Raw genomic sequence first — 16,164 nt, 5'->3', positions numbered from 1 at the left:
GCTCCTTGGGATGTGAGGAAATCAAACATCACTCTTATCTTCAAGAAGGGCAAGGAGACAGAGCTAGGAAACTGTAGGGTGGTCAAACTCACTCTGATGCCTGGGAAGGAGATGGAGCAAATAATCCTGGAAACTCTTTTCAGACATACTAAGACCAAGAAAGTGATTTGGAGTAGTCAGCATGGATTTCTGAAAGGGAAAGCATAATGGTTGATTAAGGTGATAGCCTCCTACAATAAGATGTTTGGGTCAGTGGCTGATGTTGTCTATCTGGACTTTAGCAAGGCTTTCGTCATGTATTTCCATAATATTCTCATTGACAGACTAATGAGATACGAGCTAGATAAATGAGCAGCGAGGGGGATTAAAGGTGGCCGAACTGCCAGGCTCAAAGTGCTGTGATCAGTGACTGGGAACTCCAACTGATGGCCAGTCACTAGTGCTGTGCCCCAGGGGTTAACATCAGAGCTAATACTATTTAACATCTTCATTAACAACCTCGATGATAAGCCAAGGTACATCTTCAGAAGGTTTACAGATGATACAAAACAGAGAAGAGTGGGTGATAGAGCAATGATTGTGCTGCTGTTCAGAGGGACATCAATAAGCCAGAGGATTGGGCAAACAGGAATGTTATGAAATTCAACAGTGGGAAACGCAGGGTCCTGCATCTACAGTCCTGAGCAACTTGCTGTAGCTGACCCCGCTTTGAGCAGAGGGGTTGGAGTAGGAAAGCTCCAGAGCTGCCTTTCAATTTCAGCTATTCTGTGATTCTGTATTTAGCAGACAGTAGGAGACAGATGAAGAAGAGAAATGGGACAGACTCTGTGCCCATGACTCTGTGAATAATTCCACTGTAATCAATGAGGATGCCTGGAATGAGTGGTGCTGCTCACGATTAAAGTGGCTCTATTGTTTCAATAATTATGCTCAAGCACCCTTCAGCTTTATAAGGTCGCCAGCAGGAGAAGAGTACATAAAAGATGGGTGTCTTAAGATTTTTAAAAACTTTTTTTACAACAGTGGTACTGTTTGGATCATTCAGTTTGCCAAACATGTTATCCCCCAAACCCACAGTATGTTGCAAATCACAGAGCTAAAATTTTATCTTAGATATTAACTCTTGGGAATGACGTTTAGACTAACAATCTGTCTTTCCGAGTGCTTAGAATTAAAGCAACAGAGGATGAACATTTGCTTCTTAGAAACATTTTTTTGCTCACATGCTTTACATGGAATCTTTAGTCTTCCCTAAAGGCAGGCAATATATGAAATGTCAATAGGAGAAATCAGACAAATATCTGCCCCTATGTATCCACACCTGAACGGATAAATTAACAACAAAAGCAAGGTATCTTGTATCTTTCAGGCTGCTGCAGTAATAAAAGAAGAAAATAAATATTTTACATCAAATGCAAAAAACCCCAATCTAGCATTAGTTGTAGTAGACAAGCCAAATCTATAGGAAAACATAATTAAACCACACAACTAAATGTAGGTGCTTTCAGAGTAATCACAAAGGTGGTACATCAATGGCAAAATAATGCATAGCAGAGGAGCCCTTTGGATTTAAGCATGTAAGCCAGAGTAAAATTAACCTAACTTAATTAATTTTCATTTTAAACAGTATCTCTCTCACCCAGAGACAATCACTGATGGCTATAACATTAAAGCACCAATGACCACCCTATTAGTGAAACTATCTCAGTGTCACAATATGGATGAGAGATAAACTCCTTCAGTATTTGTCTTTGTCAACAGCTGAATGGAACAAAGAGTCCTCAAAGCCTCAAAACTGTTACTCTGTTCTCTGTCTCAAAAAATGCTGTCATCCTTAATAGCCAGTCTTACTCTGAACAAGTATTACAGGGTGAGATTAATAGAGAGGAGTGTAACATGGAACTTGCTCCTGTTACACACTGAATCATTTTTTGGTTGTTCTAAAAGGGTTTTAAGGAGAAGGGAAGGACAAGGGAAGGTTACAAAGCGATCTTTACTTCATCAGGCAGAGAACATGATTTGCAAGCAGATCATTCCTGCAAGAGAAGTGATAAAGATGACATTGCAACACTTTGATATTTGTCAGTAGAAGCTTACTCACAGCAGTGCAGGAACAATTAGAACAGTTACATGGATGGATTTGCTAAATCCTTAGGTATCCTTATTGGCATGAAGCCAGCACTTACCTCCTGATAGCAAGTATTAATTTTCAAAGTGAAATGCATTTTAAAATTGTAGATGGTCACCCAACCACCTGCTGGAAAGCCAGACTCTGGAAGAAGCCGAAAACCTCTTGAGAGACACTGAGAAATGTGATTTGAAAATGCTTAGGTCTGAGCAGAGCTGTGAGGGCTCTGTCTACCCTTTCCACAGCCAGCAGCAAAAATAATGCCAACTTCAGTGGCAAGAGGCACTGGTCCACATGCCACAGAAGACAGTAAAAGTGTAAGCCATGCAGGAACTTCTAAAAAAGTATTCCACTAGTATTACTTTTTTTATCCTTCCATTTGCCTTCATTTAAGATCATGGAACCATTATAAATCAAAGGTGTTAAAAACACTAGAAAAATATTATATTTGGCAAATTCTGAATCAACAGAAATAAAAAGATTCTATTCTAAAAAATATTACCAAGATATCTTCTGATATGTGGTCAAGAATGGAGGTACAGAATAGGAAGACAGAAAATTAATAAAAAATGTAATAGTTTATTAAACGATAAAATACAATAAAAGTATGATATTTAATCTTATTTACTGCAGATGTTTTAAATACATTTTTTTCTCATTTCATCAAAAGCATTTATAGAAAAAAGTTATGATAAAATCTCAAATAGCCAATTATAACACCTAAGTTGCAGCCATTTTGTTCAATATCACAGCTTTTTGAAATCTTTCCCCAGCCTAGCTCTAGATTACATTTGAAATGTAAAGTTTTTTGATTAAAGCAGGTGATTGTTAACCTCCCACTGCTATACTGCTATCGGTGAGCATTCATCTTATTTAAGATGGCAAAAGAAAGGGAAGTGCTGATGCCTCTCAAAATCGGGAGAAAACTGCACCTTTTTCTTTTTTTCCAAGCATAAAATGGTTATGTTCTATTACAAAACCCAGGAGTTCTTGTATTGTTCATTTCTAGCATGGTTATTTTCTAGCTGAGCAGTACTTAAATGTTCGAGCTAAAGTGAGGGTTTTACTCTTCGCAGTGCTCCATGTTTCTCATGGCAGACACTCCCTTACCCTGATATTTTTTTAGATAAACTTAGATAGCGGAGATAAAGATTAAGAGGCTGCAGGTACACATATAAATGAAAAGTGAAATAAAAAGAAAAAAAACCCAGGATTTTCTATTAGAAAAGGTAAGGAATCCTCGGAAAACAGGGGCAGGCTTTCTTGGTGGCTAATTCCATCAAGTGTCATTGTAAAACACAGGATTAAAGTTTTGCCCGGGTTAAACAGAAGCCCATGTCCAAACCAAAGCCTGCTCAAGGGAGAGCCAAGATCACTTTAGGTAAACACATCTAGGTAAAAATCCTTTACAACATTTTCTGCTGGAATGATACAGGCTAAAATCAAGAGTCAAGTTACAGGTGTATATTCCTCCAGCTGCTCCCCTCCACCAGTTGTTACTGACTGCTGTCAATACACAACCAAAACACTGCTGTAAGAGATGCTACAAAGCAGTAGCGAGAGCTCAGATTTTTAGCAACACTAAGTGACTTTAAAAAAAATAATATATGAAAAGACTAACACTGATCAAATTTCAGGAAAAGGGAGGTGTAGGTCTAACTTAAAGAGCTGCCCAGTGTTACCTTTCTTCTTAAGAGCTGAAACAAATCCTTTCATTCTCCATTGTCTGCTTGTCTTTGTCTACTTAATTGAGGTAACCAGCATGCCCTTCTCCCAGCATTCATCCATCTGCCGTCTCTGGGCCAGAAATAGTCTCTAATGATGGAACAGCAGGGTGCAAGCACAGCAGCAACATAATCTCCCCTGCAGCTTCTAGACACTGCTGCAGAAATCATGGAGTATTTGTACAACCCCTCTCAGCTGAGGAACACCTCCTGGACACTGGTACCTCTTTGCTGGTCAAGGACCATTATTTGTTGCCTTTCGCCCTCACACTTTCTGTTGAACATGCTGATTTTGTTGTTCATTGTGCAAAACGTGGCATAAGTGAAGAACACCACATATTAAATTCACATGGATTAAATAATAGGTGGCTCCCACAAGACTGCTTAAGAAGCTATAAGAAGTATTCTCTAAACTGACAGCTACACCTTAAGAGAGCTCACAAAACATTTTTGTACATGGAGTGTAGTGGCAGCACGGAACGGAAAACCACACACACAGCTGAGTCAAGTATCTTTTTCACACCCAAACTGACACTTGGGTATACAGTCAATTAAAAGAGAGAGAAAATAAAGTTAAACCAGCTCTCTACATCCTAGAAAGAAGGCAGCCTTCAGCTGGTTCACTGCCTTTTTTTTTTGCCTTTTTTTTTTTTTTAATAACAGCTAATTCCCAGTGACTTCATAGTTGCAGATAGCTTACATAAGTGAGTTCAAAATATCTATTTCCAAGCATATTTTTTATAAAGCACTTTTGGGGAAAAGGGATTCTTTGGGAAGAGGAGCTATCAGAATTGAACAGTTGGCAGACACCAGTAGTTTGGCCTTGAAGAAGAGGAGATGGAGCTATTTAATGCCCTTTTATTCTAAAACAATGATTTTCAGCTGTATCTTATGATATACACATAGAGATATAATGTTGATTATTCATACTACAAAGTAAAACAGCAGAAGATTGAGGATAATTTGTTACCCCTGATGAGTTATTCAGCCCAGGACACCTCAGGTTTGCTGGCCTGATGTCAGAGCGCATTTGTGTGAGGTTTTGAGAAACATTAATTTTGGGTGGATATAACACAGTCTCATGCTTTGTCTTGTTATCTGGTTGAATTTAATTAATTAGGCTTGCGTATCAGTGATATGCTCTGTATTTTTTCCCATTGCTAATGTAACTGACTATCTTATACCCAGACTATGTAAAATGTGCAAAGCCAAATATTTTGGCTCATTTGTTAGCTTTTGACTTTAATAATCTGCTATTGCTCTGTTCCAGATAAGATTGCTCAACAACAGATATATATTTAGAAACTAAATGGCATGACAGGGTCATAAAATTGCCTTCATTTGCTCAACACATGTTCTCCTTAGCCCAGAAAATTCCCTCTGCAAATACTTCTATATGGAGCTATGCCCTTTTCTCCGCTCTGCTCTCCTCTCAGTACAGGTATGGTACCTGTATGAGGGGCATGCCAGGCTGGGGAGGCAGCAGAGCTCTTCCTAGAGTAATTTCCCCATGACAGAAGGCCGATCGGTAATACTAAGCCAAGGTTAGAACATAAAGCCAGCTGGGCCTTTAGGCCCCTTCACTGAATAAACGCAGCCATTATTTTTTTGGTCCCAGCTGCATCATAGCTTGTTCAGATCATTCAGTGTCTTCCAAAAGTTAAAGGAACACAGGCGCATACATGCATGTGGGAAATTAAATAGGCAGTCAGGAGTTGAGGACAGTGTAAAAAATAATGAAACCTGCATACGTATCCATAATTATTTCAAACAAGCATTTAAAGATGGTAACATGAAAAAGTAAGCAAGAAAATAGGATCTTTAGGGACTAAATAGATATATGCCATTATTCAAAACAGATTAATTATTCTGAATTAATTTTGGCTATCCAGTGAATATCTCCTATATCACCTTTCACATTCTGAAAAAAACCCAGGTACGTAGCTGCTATTTGGGTGGACAGATTTTTATGCCTTACTTTTAGGGCAAATCTTGGTTTCTACAATGTATATTTGCTACACTACACTTCCTATATGAAATTCTGCCCTTTGCACTAGCGGCTTATTTATTTTCCTTACAATTTAAACATCGCTTGACTCTATCGTCGGGTATTTCACAAGGGACTGCATTAGGCCAGCATGCTTTGTCTCAAAGAATTTCATGCTATGCTGGCATAGTTCTGGTTCAAGGTGTTAGATATCATTTAATAAATATTTTAGGAACCCAGGAAGTGTACCACTGCTGTTTCATACTCTGATAATTCCCTTTCTTAACACACTGTTAGGAAACCATAACATTCATTCCTTTCAGCCAGTCTTCTCCAGGCATAGAACAACTCCAATAGCACTGAATTTCAATTTCATCAGAGATGGAAGTGTACCTAAGAGACTAAAAACTGCTGAGGGTAGCAGAGCAAATTTATCATCAAAAGCACTTTTACCATGTGATGCCAGGCAAATTTTGTGTTAGCCACATGGCTGCTGGAGCAATGCAACTTGCTTTATTAATAGCATACATTCAAGAATCAACATGTCAGCATTCTTCTCCTCCTTTTTAGCCCCCCAGCCTTCAGCAGAGCCTTTACATCAATCTAAATTTTCTCAGTGATGAAACCCTAGCAGTAAATTATATCAATTTACAGTAATACAGTAGAGCTGGAGCAAAGCTATAGAAGACACTCCTACTCTGACTTAAAACCCCAGTATGCCATGTTATCCAAAAATACCAAGTACATACAGCACAACAGTAGTGATACTGGCAGGGACTATAGAAGCAACAGAAGCAAGTTCGTAAATCCTTCAGCAATGTCTATATCCCAAGCCTGCTCATTCGTAGACCACAGCAGAAAATGTGGTCGTAGCCCCTGAACACGTTACTCACCAAGCTGAGTTTGCCTATCTGAGGTCATTGGTAGTTATTTCTGTTACGAAGTATTTGTCACGGTCTCTAAATTGAGTTCCTGTCTTGGTGGCAAGATATCATGAAGCTTATCATCAAATTAAGTTATACACTGGAACTATGCTTGCATATACTTTGCTGTTTGCCATGTGTGCTTGAAAAACATCAGGTGAACTTAATCTGTTGCATATGGTTCAGCAAAGCAAGCTTACTACAGCAAGTAGTACTGTGAAAACTACCACTGTTTACGTTAAAATTGGCTGCTATGGAAACCGTGGCTTTCCTTCTGTGAAAACCAGCACCAGCCTCTACAGGAAGTACTTATACCAGACCTGAACACATTTGTGAACACGTGAAGCCTTCCAGACATGACATTATTCTTTTAGAGTTGGTGCAGCAGAAATCCGTCATGCCTTGTGCAGCTGCCTCTGAGAAGTTCATGATCTGCGACTCTGCTGCTGCCCTCAAGTTCTATGTGCTCTTCCATAAAAAATGTAATCAAACAATTTCTTCCAAAACTCCTACTCAATACATAGGTGAATTTGTCCTCTGTGCCAACAGACAATTTTCCCCTCTAAGGGAATGTATACACAACCGCAAATTATCTTCATAGAAGACACCTACTTTGGTCATAAAAATAGTGTTTAAGCTCCATCCACTGATCAGTGTAACAAATAACATATGGAGCTGGATGCACTTACTCAGGCCACCCAGCAATTTGATGAGGCCATAGAGAAATACTTGCAAAGATGGAAAAACATGAAAATACAATACACTGGTACTCTGGAACACAAAAAACTTTGTCGTATGTGTAGATTTTCTCAAGCCCAGCATTTTACTGGATTCTGGCTGTTTTTATCCTAGAGAAAACATGTCAGCATAGAAAATGAGGCCCTGATAATCACGAGCCCAAAGTGTCTCAGTGATTTAAATTGTTAACGGTAACTTCTAATTATGCAAAATTGACACAATATTAAAAGCAGAGCTATATTACACCTGAAGTACCTTTGTGTTTGAGACAAGGGCTCATTCATGAATATGGACTTCAATTGCCCTTTGCTCTTCATCATGTTTAGAAAGGCAAGGTTTTCATTGCCTATTTCATTGCAAATGTAATGTAACCATTTTATTTTTTCATCTGTTAAAAATCATCTAAGGAAGAAATACAAAAGTCTAGCTAGGCAACATCAGACGTAGTTATTCAGGAATGATCCTTCTCCGCCAAAACCAAGTGATTTTGGGAACAAGCAACTGAAACTTCCTTATCCGTTAGGATTGCAATGGCCTTCAATAGCACTGCTGTTACGAAGCTCTAAACTTTTAAACCTTCCAAATATTGGACTGTACAATGTACCATGACACTGATTCTGCTTCATTGTTCTTCCTCACAGATTTGAATAGATTTCTCACTCTGCTGCTGGCAACAGTAGAAAGGAAAAAAAAAAAAATGTAAAGCCTCAGACTACTTATATAAGCAAAGAATTGCATCAGGAATTTGCAGATGTGCTGAATCCATACCTTTCATTTATGGCTCAATATCAAGGAAGGTTACTGAAGCCTCAAATATGTTCCTGTTGAAGGTAAAGGTGACAACATAAATGAAGTAGTGACTTAAAAGACAAGACCCAGTCTAAAGTCTGACCCTGTTCTTTCTTCCATCTCCTCCCGGGTTTTTTTCAGTCTGAGATCCTTTGTAGATAACAAATTGTCCTCCTCCCCCTGAACTCCACACCCCCACCCCCACCCATTTTTTTCCCCTCTATTTTGTTTTTTAAGGGGAAGACTATGTAGATCTGAGAGTTCATCTATCAACAATGTCACCCTTTGATTAATCAGGTGAGAAGGACATCTGCTGATCAACAGGAAAGCAGACTCGAACAGATGATGCAAAGCTATCCTGTGACTTGCAGGACTGTACAGTGATTTGTGAACATACTTCAAAGTGAAGTGCAGCAGCAAGTACTAGTCACAGTGGAGGAAACACATTTGTAACCATGTTCTCCAGTGAAAAGCTACCATACAGAACTAACCTGTGAGAACAAATCAGTGCAACTATATGTGGTTTACATGTACAAATTAAAGACACGCACCCACCCTTTTGATTATGGGCTTAGTTTTAGTTCAGTGGTCTTAACCATCACACTTTTTTGAGGTAGCTTTTTTAGAAAGTAATTTCTTTCTTGTGGTATCTCTGAGAAAATACTCCTTTGCCCTTCCTCCCTTTTCACCACCAATAAACAGCGTGCTGGCACGAAGCTTTTACCAAAAGAAATCAGAAATCTGTCGTCTTTAACCACAAACAACTGACTTCACATCACTAGGAAAATGACTCTTCCTGAAACTGGCAACTCTGTCATTCAAGCAGCTAATTCCCTAAACAAGACCTTCTTTGACTCCAGACAGTAATGGTGGCATATATGTTCACATATGTTGTATGATTTTGATATTTTTTCTTCAAGTTTCAACTGCCTCCAAGAAGTGATAAGCAAACACCAGTCATTTACCTATGTAACATTATTTTTCAATTCCTTGGCATAAACTGGGTTTTTACCAGCCCCTATACAAACGAACTACGAAGTGGTCATTAACAGGAGTAAGAGTCCTTCTGTCACCTCTGTGCACAAAGAAGTCAGTTTACTTAACCGGTTTCTGTAACAGCACACATGGGGCACTGAGCATGCATTCATTAGTGCTTATGCATTAAACAGAAGTTCATCTGACTTAGTCACAATCTACATTTTTGCTAACTATTGAGATCACAGATCTGAACAGACCTCAGAGTCTAATAAGTGCCTGGACTACAAAAAATATCAGGGAATTTTGTCACATTTACTTCCTGGCTTTCAGTTTCTTTGTTCCAGTTTGAGACCTGGTATGCTCTTTAAATTGCTACTACCGTTATGGCTGTAGTTAGGAATGCCCATAGCTCTATGATCCCATTACATAGCTAATTTCACAGGGCTAAAATGCAGGATCAGCAAGTACCTCATGTCTTCTACTTGAGGAACCATTATAAGCACAGTTAAGAAAATGTGAGTCCCAAAATAGAATGAGACTCTGACCCATCAGGACACCAAGCCCATGAAAACAACTTTCTATTCAGAGTGCATACTGAATACATAGTTATTTCAGAAGAACATCACAATGCCATTGGCTAGCTTTAATCTAAAAGAAAAACCTGGAAATTAAATCACTATACAAACAAATTGTGCAAAAGAGGGTCCTTTGCCCCAGAGGTCTTACCAGTCTGGAAAAAGTCATTGCCAAGTAGGACTTTCATTACAAAATTGTCAATGTATTAGGTACTACTGTTTCCCTAGGAACATGTGAACAGAAAACTCAACTGTTGTTAAAAGTGTCACTGCATCACCTAAGCAGGTGCTTAAGGCGCTGCACTATCCCCATATGGCTACCATGGTCCATATTCACACAAAACCCATTACAGAATGCAAACGTCCTTTGTGTATTAGTACATCCTACAGAAAACTCAAATGTTCTCCTTCCCCAAACAATACAAGGACATTAGAAAGTGCAGCTTCCAAATAAAGCTTATTTGTCAATACAACTAGGTGGCTAATTACAGAAACTACTAAAAAAACGCAAAGAATCATGGATGCTATATATGGTGCGAAGCCTTTTCTCCTTTGATAAATCTCTCTCCCACTGCAACGTGGCTGTAATCCAGGCTGCTAAAATACTTGAGCAAAATGACACTTGCTGTTTTCTGTACGGCTTCACAGGAACAAGCATTAATCTAACTCACAACATGTCCTACCATGGTCACGTACGTGGCAGCATTTGTAAGCCACGCAAATCTCTAGAGAGCTCAACTGTACATTAGGTTAAACTCTGTAAGCATTACTTCAAATCCTAATTTTGACAAAATTCAAGTTCTCATTGGCATTAGCCAGGCAGAGTTCTATCCAGACTGGCACAACAATCTGTTATAAGCTTGGGTTAAGAAGTGCAAGGATGCTACAGACTTGGAGAGAGGTCTGTGCAAATTCTGTGGACTAAATTCAGTACCTCTGTATTACTACTCGGGACCAGTTACTCACAACTGTGCAGAGCAAGCCCTGTAAGGAAGGATGCAGCAAAATTATTTTGTTTATGTACTGTACTGGGTTAAACTATTGCCTTTTAAAGACTTCACCCACTTTTATCCCTCAATTTACAATCACCCCTGAACTTTCAGGTTCTTTCCACACTCAGTGTTAGAAACTATTTCCACAGAAATAAAGGAATGGAGCCTGGAGTTACAGGCTGAGCCTTCCTTTTCTCAGTGGTCCTTGCCCAACTGAGAAGAACATATTGTCAAGAAGATTCATTATGCCATGATTATTCAGTCCCATCGACATACTACCTGCCTCCCTAATCCTAATGAGGACTAATGAGGCAAAACATTTAGCTTTGATGTTTACTTTTCTGTTTACGGAAGCTGTCCTTCATTTTGGTTTGTTTTTTTTTTTCCTGTGAGATGCTGACATTCGTTTGACAATAATGGCTTTAAATCTGCACAGGTCAGAACAATGTAGCACTCAGATTGGTGTCTCTCACATGAGACTTCACCCGCAGCACCTTGCCTCTTGTCAGTGCCTGAATTCATGCTCCCTCCCCAGTACCTCAGCTTAGTGTACTTCACAGCCATCCTAGCCCAGATTGACAAAGAACAGGGAGTAAAGATTATAAAGGAATTGCTCTTTCTGGACAGCATAGCTGTCAGGATAGCTACCAATCTGAATTTTCTTCTAAATTCAGTAACTTGCTATGCATTGATCAAACCCCAGGTGCTATAACATACCATTCATTTCAAAACACAATACTGCCTAAAATCTGAACATAACATGAGTCCATTTTTGATATGTCACAACCCCCACTTAAATGAATCCCTAAAAACTGAAACTACCACTCAGCTTCAGCTTTCCAATTCTGTTCCTTCACAACCTCTCTAGCCTAAGAAACTTCCTATAGGAAAACATTATATTTTCACTTTTATAAACTTCCAATTACCTTTCATAATAAAACCACACAAAACTTATCAGTGTTCTGGTTTTGGCTAGAATAGAGGAATTTTTCTTCTTATTAGCTGGTGCAATGCTGTGTTTTAGATTTAGCATGAGAATAATGTCGATAACACTGATTATTTTAGTTTTTGCTAAGCAATGTTTATACTAAGTCAAGGACTTTTCAGTTTCTCAGGCCCTGCCAGTGCGAAGGCTGGAGGGGCACAAGGAATTGGGAGGGAGGGGACACAGCCGGCACAGCTGACCCAAGCTAGCCAGAGGGATGTTCCATACCACTGAACATCGTGCTCAGTAAATAAACTGGGGGGACCGGGTGCCCCCAATTGCTTGGGGCTGGCTGGGCACCAGTCAGCAGGTGGCGAGCAATTGCATTTTACATCACTTGTGTTTTTTTCCTTTTGGATTGTATTCCTCTCTCCTTCTCTCTCCTTTTCATTACAATTGTTCTTGTAATTATATTTTATTTCAATTATTAAATAGTTCCTATCTCAACCCACAAGTTCTAGCTTTTTACCTGATTCTTCTCCCCATCCCACTGGAGCACAGGGGTAGCAAGTGAGCAGCTGGGTGGTACTTAGTTGCTGGCTGGGGTTAAGCCAGGACAATCAGACATTGCTGCAGGTGTATACAACCAAACTGACGAGGGTAAAGAGAGCATGCAGAGCAGAAGGAGATCTTTCATTTGGTTTATGATGTAGTTTATGGACTAGACCTTGTCCACAAGCAGCAGCGGTGTCTTCAGATCTTCATCTGAACAGTAAGATTCAGACAATCACTAGTTCGACAGCTCCACCATAAGTCACTTTTATTCTGGTATAGAGAAAGACTGTTTAAGCCTTCGGCATCCATGAACACAAAGCAGATGCATGTAGCTGCATCAGACACAAAGTCTGTCTGGAGGACAGCTTCCAAATGGCATCGGAAGCACTATCTCATAGTGTAAATTCACTGTACAAAATGAAAAAAAAACCACACCAGGTCAAGTAAGCAGAGAACCTAAAGAGAAAATCTGGTTACTTATGGATCTGACAGTAAAATGGAAAGCATTCTTCCTTCAGATTACCACTCTGATTCCAGTCCTTAAGAACACCCTGTGGGAAGATCATTAGATGGCTCAACCTCATTCAAAGTCAACAAGGTCTACTTTAGCCTGCAGTACTAGAGGCAAAAGGAACACAGAACTGGCAGCTGGTAACGCACACATCCTCTCCTCTAACACTGGCAATCCTCCCAGATCTGGTTTGAAACAAGTTAGTAGGATAACATAACAAAGCAATCTCTGATCTTATATCTCAAAGGCGAACTCCTCCATATGAACTGGACTCCCTGCTTTCAAGGGTATTTTCTAGAGCCCTTTTTCTTGCATTTGAGAGATGTGTGTGTGTGTGTGCATGCATGTGTGTGAATTGGGGAAATTGCCACTGTTTTTTATAGATCACACTACATTTCATTTATCTAGGAAAGCTTTTAAAGAGGTTGAATGCAGTCAAGAAGTCTCAGCAGGGAGGTAAAAATTTGGTAGACTGTAAGTAGACCTTAGGAAGCACTGAAGTGCAGTCAAAGGGGTTCATTGCTGCTTCCCGTGTTCAGCGAAGGATCAGTCCATCTTTCTCCTGCGGGTGCAGAATCTAGCAATTGCATGAAGGGGAGCAGGTAGTAAAGCAGCCCACAACTGTGCACTGTGAACACACTCAGTTTGGATTGAACCAGGTTTAGCATAAACTCTGTAGCTCCCCTACAGCAGGCAAATTCATTGCACCTTCAGCTATACCTCACAAGCTGAACGAGGCCCATGGGTTGCCTGGAAGAAACTTGGTTGGTGTCACGTGGCAGGCACCAGTATTCCACTGCTCCATACAACATTTCATAAGATGGGACACTCAAATTTAAAGTTCCTGGACTTTATTGCCTAAATAAAATGACCATGCAATGGACATTTGCCTCAAAAATTTATATGGAAAGTAAGGGAACTGTGTGCAATTCACCATATGTTATTGTTGGTGGATACAATTGAATTCCATAGCAAATTTCAAAGTCTTGAAACCTGCCTTTATTTGCAATTGAAATAAGAACATTTTAAACATTTTTTGTTAAATAGAAAGTGTGTCAAAACATCCATTTGTGGTCTGAAATTTGAGCTTAATGATTCAGAAAAGGAGTGCTTGAGTGTGGATCATGTAACAACCTACCACTAATCTGCAAAGGGCCAGATTCTGGGATTGAAACTCTGTTCCCAATCAGCAGAGCTGAACATGAAATTTCTGCATAACCATGAACCTCCTTCCCTCTTTCACCAACAAAAAAATCCACCCCTGATATATTCACTAAGCATTTTGGTTTTAATATCATTACATGTCACTCAAATTGTACCAGTTATCTCAATTTTTATGCAGCTCCCATGATGCAGACACCATGAGAGACAAATTCTTCAAAAACCCCAAGGGAGTGTGTTAGTGAGTACTGACTATATGTAACTAGAAGGCTGTGTGTTTCCAGGCTAAAATTCCTCTGTACTGAGGCTCTGAGCCAACAAGCAGGTGCTGGCAGTGGGGATTCTTAGCAGTCATTACAGGAGTTTGGTTTCCAACCAGAGAAGCCAGAACTGGTCAGGACTTTCCCCTAGAGGGCTGGTCTGAAAATCTCTTCTTTTTAATCTGTCAGTAGCTGGTCACTGGGAGACTAAATGAACGCAGCAGTTTTTTGCCACTGCTTCTGATAAACACACCACCTGTGCGCCACAGTTTAGGAAAGTCAACCAGTAATTTCTCATCCTTCCCAAAAGAGGTGGCAAAAATGTTATGGTGATTCTCACAAAGTATGAGAGGTGCAGATATCGTCAACTAGCAATGGGCAAATTTCAATAAGTGTATTTTATGTAACCTACTATGCTGCTAGAAGAGAGATCTTTTAGTTCTCATCTTCATTCAGTGAAGCTCATCAAACATTAAAACCAAATATGGTTAAAAACATGCCTGTACTGATAAAATCTGATAATTTTTCAGTTATAAACTGCTGGTTTATTTGAATCACTTCATCGATCTCAATTATCAATTCTCAGTTACAGATGCTAACAAACCTCTGATTTAATAGCGGCAAATGACAGAACTAGTACGATACCATATTCTTTGTTGTACTAAAAGTGGATGGAAATTATATTTGAGGGAATCAGATTATAGCTCTACAAACGACCAATGAAAAGCTTATTGTACACCTATTCTTACATTTTCTGATAGGGTTTCTTTTCTAAGCTGTGCATTGTCTCAGTTGTGGAGTCTGCTCCTATAGTAGGTATACCCAGTCACCCAGGGCTGAAGCAACTGTTTACTTACATTTCATTAGGAAAGTGTTCTGAAATGAAGAGTATCATAACACCCAAAGCCACTCAAAAGCCAGAAATCAGCCTGTGTCTCCAACAGTATCAGAACTGTCAGGTCTTGAAAACCTGAGGTAGGCAACTGCAGATTAGGGAGTTTCTTCCTAACATCTCAACTAAAGGTTTTCCCATTTCCTACGGCACAGGAAAAAAATATCTGCCTTTCAAATTTTAACAGCTTCACTAAGCAACCTCATTGGCTAAAGAAAGCTGCAAAGGACATAACCTAGATCATGCTGTTAAATCCTGAATTCTCTGGTAAAACCCACTGCAGTTTATTCCAATTCCTTTTGGATATTGTTTCATGATAATATAATGAACATACACACAGGGATGAAGTACTTTGAAGAGCTCAGATACAAGCCTGACCCTAAGGAAAAACAATTATCTGAATCATGGCCTAAATACCAACAAATACAAGAAGTTCAACACACCAATTTTTGCTCTTATTTATGCAATCAGGTAGAAAATTATCTTTCGTGAGACTGCAGAGTTTTCCCCCAGGTGCTCTCTCAGAATTTTTTTTCTTCTTGAAAACGCTCATGAAAAAGTCTAACACAAAATTACCAAGATTCTGATTATGAAAAGAAGGTGTGTGGGAGAAAAAGCATGCTCTGTTTTTAAATAGAGCTCAGTTTGCTTGTTTTCTGCCTAGAGGGGAATAAAAATGAAAGCAAGTAAACAAACAAAAATTAAAATAATTTTTCCCCCCCATTATTCCCTTTTAGCCAAGCTGATGAGATGAGTCCAGCCAGGCTCTCCCCATCCACCTTTCCTCATCCATGTTTCTTGTGGGAATACTGATCAAGCAGGAGAGGCTTTGAACTTATGCATGCACCTCTTTCATCAAAAGCTTCCACTGTGGTTTTAAAGAATAGAAACCACACACACACTTAGAAGAAAGGGAGGGGAAGGCTGTGCAACAAATCTACTTTTCTTTTACCCCCGTGGGGAAACAGCAACACAATGCTTTCTCCATCTAAGGAAAATGCAATCTATACCTGAAGGATCTCTTTG

Source organism: Falco punctatus (assembly GCF_963210335.1).
Source record: "Falco punctatus genome assembly, chromosome: 9".
Lineage (NCBI taxonomy): Eukaryota > Metazoa > Chordata > Aves > Falconiformes > Falconidae > Falco > Falco punctatus.
Note: the sequence above shows the minus strand (reverse complement) of the source record.